This window comes from Leucoraja erinacea, chromosome 4 (assembly GCF_028641065.1).
Source record: "Leucoraja erinacea ecotype New England chromosome 4, Leri_hhj_1, whole genome shotgun sequence".
Taxonomy (NCBI): Eukaryota; Metazoa; Chordata; class Chondrichthyes; order Rajiformes; family Rajidae; genus Leucoraja; species Leucoraja erinaceus.
In genome coordinates, this window is record NC_073380.1 from 58,738,653 (window position 1) to 58,747,958 (window position 9,306).

Here is a 9,306-nt window from a genome sequence, read left to right on the forward strand (position 1 = left end):
AGGATGAGGGGAGATCTTATAGAAACATATAAAATTGTAAAAAGGACTGGACAAGCTAGATGCAGGAAAAATGTTCCAATGTTGGGCGAGTCCAGAACCAATAGTAAGAGATAGTGAAATCAAGGGATATGGGGAGAAGGCAGGCACGGGTTATTGATTGTCATGATTGCAATGAATAGCGGTGCTGGCTCCCTGGCCTCCTCCTACACCTATTTTCTATGGTCCAAATGACAATGCCGTTGCTGATCCACTGAAAGCATGAATCCTCCTTTATTGCACAGATGTTTAACCAAATAGCTTCCCCAGTAGACATGGATTTAAGCAAATCATCCATAGAATTATTCTTCAATTTTACATGGAAAGTGAACATCTCTGCGGTCACATAGCTGTGATGGACACTGCTCCAAAAAAAACTTATCTCTCCACTGCATCCTCTTCAGACCCACTATAAGGATCGCAGGTAGTCAATGTGTTTTTCTGATACCTTAATTTGATAAGAAATCGCTCTGATATCAGCAATCCGAGCAATTGGTTCTTGTCTAAATTTAATAAGAACTCCAATGAGCGAGTTGGTAAGGTCTGGACCTTGCAGTAGTTGACAATTAAGTGACGTTCCCCCCGATGTCAAGTGATACACCTCATGATGGGGAAGTCAAAGCCCCGGCTGGCGATGGCGATTGTGCCCGCGGCCATCCTTTAAAGCCACGGACCTCCTGGACTTTGGTGGTGCGTAAGGTTCGTGATTACCTTGGGGTCATCTTGGTATTTAAAAACAAACCACCACAAAACGCCATCCTCATCTCTGTTAAGACGTAGACGAAATCTAGCGCCATCCTCATCTCTGAATCCCTAACACAGCATTGTCTTTTCACACTTTATTCCATTAAACTCTCAAAATACACAACTGCCTGTTCCTTTGGAGGGAGATGGAAGGAGTGTTTAACTAGACTGAATAGCTGAGCAGCCTGGGTTCAGTGAAGGCAACACACTCATGGAATTTCGTGTTCTTGCTGAACTTGCGTTTCAGATTCTGGGTGCGTTGCTCTGCCATACGCTGATTATTCGGCAGACTAACACTTTCTTATTTGAAAGGTAAGTCCAGACAATAGTGTCCGTCTATCATCTTTACTGAGTTGTTCATAATATCCAAAAACTTTTAACTTTTCCCTGGACATTTCTTCAGATTCCTCACTGGTATTTTCATTGAAGTCATTATTGTATTCCTTGATCAATAGCTTTTTTAATATACCAGTCGATATTTGATTAACCGCAGCGGCAGGGTAGTTCTTCTGGTTCCCGTTTTCATTGTTCATTCTCAAGGAGCCATAAATAACCCATCCAAGTAGGGATTTCACAGCAAACGGTCCATCACCTTGGCTCCTCACAATCTGTATAGGTTCCAATGCCTTCAAAGCATTCGTTCCAATAAGTAGGTCAATATCAGAATTAATTTTAGATATGTTGACATCCTTCAAGTAAGGCCATTGTCTCAAGTCCTCATGACTGGGTATATTTTGATGACCAACAGGCATGGTCTCATGTGTAAACACTTCAGATATTGGTATAAAATTATCTTCATCCAGACTAGATATTTCCATACTTGTAATGACTAACGCACTCCTTATCTTCATTCATAGTATGCAATCTAATCTTAATTTCTTCTCTTGTGATGTCCAGCCTTCTCATCAAGCCATCTGTGCAAAAGGTAGCTGAATTTCCTTGATCCAAAAATCCACATATTTGCAACACTGTATTTGTCTTGCTATTCCTTACATGTACTGGAAAGATGGAGAAGATATAGGCTTCTACCCCGGCCCCAATATGAGCAGTTATCTGAGGTGAGGTGACAGCATCACTAGTAGCTGGCTTCTCCTTCTGTTCTATTTGCTCCGGCTTCCTCTTTAAGGTGTGAAGTGCTTCAGGATGATTTTGCTTGCACTTATCACAAATTATAGGACTCTTACAGTCTTTAACCATGTGTGCTTTTTTCCAAACATCCAAAACAGATTCCCTTCTCTTTTAAGAAATCCACCCTTTCTTTACATTCCTTCTTCTTGAATCTTCGACACCAACTTACGGTGTGACCAACTTCATCACATAACAAACAAAATCATTTTTGCTTGATAGTAGATACATCTCCTTTCATTCCACCTGTCGTTTCCACAGGTATTATAGCGGTAGCAAAACTGCCTCCCTTAGGTCCTAATCTTCCTTTAGTTTTGGTAAAGGTAGAACCTTTGACAGTCGCAATTGGTTTATGATCTACAATAGTCCCGTGGTGTGGATCTACCATGTACCGTACTTCCCTTTCCAAGAATGCACCAGGTCTGGTAACGTGGCTACTCGCTTCTTCTTATCCAATATTCAGCCTGATTTATCTCTCCACTTTTCTCTAAGACGTCTGGGCAGTTTTTGAATGATGGCTCTAGTATTACTAACAAGATTCATCTCCTCCGTGTGGTTGAGATTTTCCATCAAGCTACAACAACCTCTAAGAAATATTGCAAAATCACTTAATACCTCTACATCTTCTGGCTTGATATCTTTCCAAGCATAGGCCTTCTCCATGTATGCATTAGCAATCCTCTGTTCATTACCAAAACGTTCTTTAAGTAACCTTCTTGCCTCTTGATAGCCTAGGCTGTCAGGCTTATTTTGACAACTTTCTACAAATACCTTAGCTCTTCTACTTGTGTAATGCACCGGAAATCGTAAGCGTTCTTTTTCATCAGTAATTTTCATTTCTACTACTTCGTCAAATGCCATAATGAAAGCTTCATACCACAAAGGATCACCATTATATGTAGGAATTTCTATTGGTGGTAGGGTGAAAGAGATTTTGTTTAGCTATGAGCATGATGAATTCAGCTTGCTCCTCTGCCAAATCACGTCATCCATCTCAAGATCCTTGCCTTGGCGCAAACGAATGATAGACAGGTTTCTGATAATAATACTGGCTTGCTCAAGCCTGTGTAACAAGCCTCAGAAAAGCGTACTGAGATGTTGGCTCTCTACAGACGCCCCATAAGTAGTTTGCTTCAGTCTAGCACCCAGTTGCAGAGATGAAGTTTTACCGGCCCGCCACTGTTCCAATGGGTGTTCAAAGCCATGAAATCTGGTGGTCCTCGGTTGTGGAATTGATCCAACTGCTGTCTCACTTTGAGCAGTTCTTCCTCTAAAACCACATCTTGAACCCTCACTTTCCATTATCTTCTTCTTCGATTTGACAACTGACAACTTTCTGGCCAATTCCAGGAGTTCATTTTGTCGCCTCATCTCTCCTTTCAGCTGTTCTTCTTCTCGCTTAATCTCATGTTCTTTCTCCAAGGCATCCGCTTCTATTGAGAGAGCGACTAGATCAGCTTCAGCTCCCACTCGAGCAGAAGCCCTTGATGCTGAACTGGCTATAGAAACAGATTTATGTCTTGATCTTTGTGTAGATACATTCGAGATACTATCTTGTGGTGTAATCTCCACTTCCATTTCAGCACCTTGTTGTATCGCACTTCCAACTGTAGCATAAGTAAGTTGACCAATTTCGACCCCTTGATGAGTAGCATCTCCTTCTATAACACACGCAGTCCTTTGTTCAATTTCAGGTAACCATCTCTTGGCATCAATATCAAAGGTCGTTTAGCAACCCTGAGACGAGCAGAGTACCTGCGGAAATCATGAAAAAAGAAAGAACGAACAAGATCACGCTTCTTCAAGGACCCCTATAAGTTCGTAAAATCACTTTTCATCAAAGAAAAGGGAGGAAACCTGAAAACTGAAGACAGGAGCTGGACAAACATCTGGAAAGAATGCATGCGGATGACAAGAGCCACCAGAAGAGCTATTCCATCGGACATTCCACCAATTGAACAACCAGAGCACCAGATGGACATTAGTCCTCCAAAGTGGAGGGAGGTGGAACAGACAGTAAAGCAGGCAAGAGCATCTTCAGTCCCAGGGCCAAATGGGGTTCCGTATCGACTATAAGGGTGCACCTGATGTTCTTCGCTTCCTGTGGAGGCTAATGAGAATGGCTTGGGAGAAGAGAGTCATACCCAAAACATGGCGCAGAGCAGGAGGAATCCACAGATATCAGCCAATTCCGCCCTATCAGTTTCCTCAATGTAGAGGGTAAGATCTTCTTCAGCATCATAGCTCAGAGGATGACCAGCTATTTAGAGAGAAACAACCTTGTGGATACAACAGTCCAAAAAACAGGCATCCGAGGGTTCTCTGGATGTCTTGAACATACTAGCATGATTTGGCACCAAATCCAGACTGCAAGAAAAGAGAAGAGAGATCTGCATGTCATTTTCCTTGACCTTGCCAATGCGTTCGGAACTGTCCCTCACAGTTTCCTCTGGGCATCCTTTGACTTCTTCAGGATATCAAAGACTATCGCAAGCCTTGTCAAGGCTAATTTTCAAGATCTGCAGCTCTGTTTCACCACGCCTGACTTTACGACCACAGGGCACTGCATGGAGATTGGCATTATGGCGGGGTGTACCATCTCCACATTGATTTTTACAATGGCCATGGAAGTCATCATAAGGGCCTCCAAGTGGGTATTGGGTGGCAAGCGGCTGAAGTCTGGAGTCCGTCTACCACCCATCAGGGCCTACATGGATGACATAATCATCACAACAGCACCTTGCACCAGGCGCCATTTAGGGAAGCTTTAAGAGAACATCACTGGGGTCAGAATGAAATTCAAGCCATCCAAATCAAGAAGCATTTCTATAATCAAAGGCAAACTGACACATCAAAGGTTCTTCAATGATAAAGAACCTAACCCAACTGTGTCAGGAAAGCCAATCAAAAGTCTGGGAAGATGGTATAACTCTAAGCTGAAGGACAGATTAATAAGTTTAGGCAAGAAGTTATCAAAGGTCTGGCGAACATCGACCGATCCATGCTGACTGGAAAGCTGAAAATCTGGTGCCTGCAGTTTGGGTTATTACCTCGCCTTACGTGGCCACTAACCATGTATGACATCACCATCACAAGAGAAGATAGAAAGAACAATCAACTCTTTTGTGAGAAAGCGGTTACATGTTCCTCGGTGTCTGAGAAGCTTAGGCCTGTACGATCAGGGGGTACTCCAGCTGCCTCTCTCTAGCCTCACAGAGGAGTTCAAGTGCACTAAAGTCAGACTAGAGATGTCCATGGCAGAATCAAGGGACACTGTCATCCGAGCTGCTGCTCCAACCCTGGCAACAGGAAAGAAGTGGATGGCTAACAATGCGACCCAGCAGGCAAAACCTGCTCTCCACTGAGGCAACATGATAGGTCAAATCCAACACGGAAGAAGTGGCTTGGGGCTTGGTGGAAAGCGACCTGGCTGGAACAAGGCATCATCATTGGAGCGCCGGAGGTTGGTCACGGCCGAAGTTCGCCGACAGGAGGAATCGAGTAGGTGTGCCAAGGCTGTGTCGCAAGCTAAACAGGGCCAGTGGATGAGATGGGAGAGTGTGGAAAAGAGGAAGATTAGCTGGAAGGGAGATGGAGGCGAGCAGGATAGGTTTCCTCTTTCGGGCAACCCATGATGTCCTTCCCAGCCCAAAAAAGACAATGGAAAATTCCACCAAGGACCAGGTTTGGACAGCTGGAGGCAGCCCGGGATTGGCAGATGCTGGTGGATGTGGACTTGCAGTTCCTCCGGAGATAGCCATCACCAACTTGAGGCCTGGTCTTCTCCTCTGGTCGAACTCTCAGCGTATAGTGTATCTCGTGGAGCTCACAGTCCCTTGGGAGGATTCTGTGCAGGAAGCCTTCAAAAGAAACTGCGATAAACAGAGCTTGCAGCGGAGGCAGAACAGAGGGGCTGGAGAGTTAAGATCTGCCCGGTAGAAGTTGGATGTCAAGGATTCGTGGCAACATCAACCACAAGACTGATGAAGGACTGATGAAGCCCTACGCCAGGCCATCAAAGAAACATCACGGGTGGCTCTGCTCTGTGGACAACGCGCTGAAGAGCTCTCCTCTCCGCCTCTGTGCAGCTGAGATACCACACAGAGATGCCATACATTAATATGCTCTCTGTGGTGCAGCGGTAGAACGTTGTCAGCAGCTCATGGGGCAGACCAGTCTTTTTTACTGTCCTCAGATAGAACAGTCATTGCTGTGCCTTCTTGACCAGCGCAGCGGTGTTGGTGGACCATGTGAGGTCCTCTGAAATGTAAGTGCCCAGAAACTTAAAGCTGGACACTCTCTCCACACTTTCCCCGTAAATGGAGATTGGGGCGTATTCTCCATTATGGGACCTCCTGAAGTCAATAATCAGCTCCTTGTTCTTGGAGGTGTTTAGTGACAAGTTGTTATGTGCGCACCAGTCCGACAGTCATGAGTGAAGAGGGAGTAGAGCATGGGGCTTAGTACACAGCCCTGTGCAGTGCCGGTGCTCAGGGTGATAGTGGAGGACAGGTGCGGGCCCAGTCTCACTGCCTGCGGTCACTTCGTCAGAAAGTTCAGGATCCAATCGCATATCTGCGAGCTGAGGCCTAGCTGGTGGAGTTTGGTGGTGAGCACTTCAGTGGGATTGGTGTTGGGGCAACCGGACGGTAGTCGTTCAGGTTAGTGACTTTAGACTTTTTCGGCACCGGCACTATGGTGGCTGTTTTCAGGCACTTGGGGACCGTTGCCAGAGATAGAGATAGAAACATAGAAATTAGGTGCAGGAGTAGGCCATTCGGCCCTTCGAGCCTGCACCGCCATTCAATATGATCATGGCTGATCATCCAACTCAGTATCCCATACCTGCCTTCTCTCCATACCCTCTGATCCCCTTAGCCACAAGGGCCACATCTAACTCCCTCTTAAATATAGCCAATGAACTGGCCTCGACTACCCTCTGCGGCAGAGAGTTCCAGAGATTCACCACTCTCTGTGTGAAAAAAGTTCTTCTCATCTCGGTTTTAAAGGATTTCCCCCTTATCCTTAAGCTGTGACCCCTTGTCCTGGACTTCCCCAACATCGGGAGCAATCTTCCTGCATCTAGCCTGTCCAACCCCTTAAGAATTTTGTACGTTTCTATAAGATCCCCTCTCAATCTCCTAAATTCTAGAGAGTATAAACCAAGTCTATCCAGTTTTTCTTCATAAGACAGTCCTGACATCCCAGGAATCAGTCTGGTGAACCTTCTCTGTACTCCCTCTATGGCAATAATGTCCTTCCTCAGATTTGGAGACCAAAACTGTACGCAATACTCCAGCTGTGGTCTCACCAAGACCCTGTACAACTGCAGTAGAACCTCCCTGCTCCTATACTCAAATCCTTTTGCTATGAAAGCTAACATACCATTCGCTTTCTTCACTGCCTGCTGCACCTGCATGCCTACTTTCAATGACTGGTGTACCATGACACCCAGGTCTCGCTGCATCTCCCCTTTTCCTAGTCGGCCACCATTTAGATAATAGTCTGCTTTCCTGTTTATGCCACCAAAATGGATAACCTCACATTTATCCACATTATACTGCATCTGCCAAACATTTGCCCACTCTCCCAGCCTATCCAAGTCACCTTGCAGTCTCCTAGCATCCTCCTCACAGCTAACACTGCCCCCCAGCTTAGTGTCATCCGCAAACTTGGAGATATTGCCTTCAATTCCCTCATCCAGATCATTAATATATATTGTAAATAGCTGGGGTCCCAGCACTGAGCCTTGCGGTACCCCACTTGTCACTGCCTGCCATTGTGAAAAGGACCCGTTTACTCCCACTCTTTGCTTCCTGTTTGCCAGCCAGTTCTCTATCCACATCAATACTGAACCCCCAATGCCGTGTACTTTAAGTTTGTATACTAATCTCTTATGTGGGACCTTGTCGAAAGCCTTCTGGAAGTCCAGATACACCACATCCACTGGTTCTCCCCTATCCACGATACTAGTTACATCCTCGAAAAATTCTATAAGATTCGTCAGACATGATTTACCTTTCGTAAATCCATGCTGACTTTGTCCAATGATTTCACCACTTTCCAAATGTGCTGCTATCCCATCTTTAATAACTGACTCTAGCAGTTTCCCCACTACCGATGTTAGACTAACTGGTCTGTAATTCCCCGTTTTCTCTCTCCCTCCCTTCTTAAAAAGTGGGGTTACGTTTGCTACCCGCCAATCCTCAGGAACTACTCCAGAATCTAAAGAGTTTTGAAAGATTATTACTAATGCATCCACTATTTCTGGAGCTACTTCCTTAAGTACTCTGGGATGCAGCCTATCTGGCCCTGGGGATTTATCGGCCTTTAATCCATTCAATTTACCCAACACCACTTCCCGGCTAACGTGGATTTCACTCAATTCCTCCAACTCTTTTGACCCGCGGTCCCCTGCTATTTCCGGCAAATTATTTATGTCTTCCTTAGTGAAGGCGGAACCAAAGTAGTTATTCAATTGGTCCGCCATATCCTTGTTCCCCATGATCAACTCACCTGTTTCTGACCAAAGATCCTAGAGGAGCAAGATAGACCACTCCTCGAAAAACGCGTAGTATGACGTGTGTGATCGTCGACGCCATTTTTCGAGGCATTTATTGGGCTTCCCCCACACTGTCATGGCGTCCTTATCTAAATTTCATCTCACTGCTCTGCTATCAAGTATTCTAATCGTAAATCTAAACGACCCGACCTGTCATTCTTTAGGTTCCCCAATAAAAAAGAAAGGTGAGAAAATATTTTTATTATTTTCAGTCGATATTCTGTCGTGAAAATGTTATTTTCTGTTCTCCCATCAACGGCCATTGGGAAACTGGGTTTGTCGGTACATTAGAAAGTTATTAGACTTATTTTTAATAGTTCTTTACTTACCATAATAATAAAGACAATTTTAACACTTCTGTACGTTTTTGGTTTTGTTCTTGTAAGGGATTGGTCTCCACAATATGGCCCGCGGACACATTAGGTCCAGTGACCAGGAGATTTTTCGAGCTCAGATTCAAGTCCGAGAATGGGCGGCTGTTACCCATTATATTCCTCGAATTGTCAAGACATCACAAGCAAAGATCACAAGCCCGCCGTGAAGAAGGGTGCAATCAAATATTATACAACTCTGCTCTATCATCTTTGGTGCAATGGTGGGCCGGGGGGGTTCGGTGGCGGCGGCCGCAATCAAAGATACTAGTGGAGCTCTGCTCTATAATCTTTGATCGGAATGGGACGGCTGCGTGTTATAATGTGCTATCGTTCCAATCTCCCTCTCCCCTTCTCCCTGTCCCCCGTCTCCCTCCCCCCTTCTCCCTGTCCCCCCTTTCCCCTTCTCCCCCCCCTTCTCCCTCTCCCCCCTCTCCCTCTCCCCCTTCTCCCTCTCCCCTTCTCCCT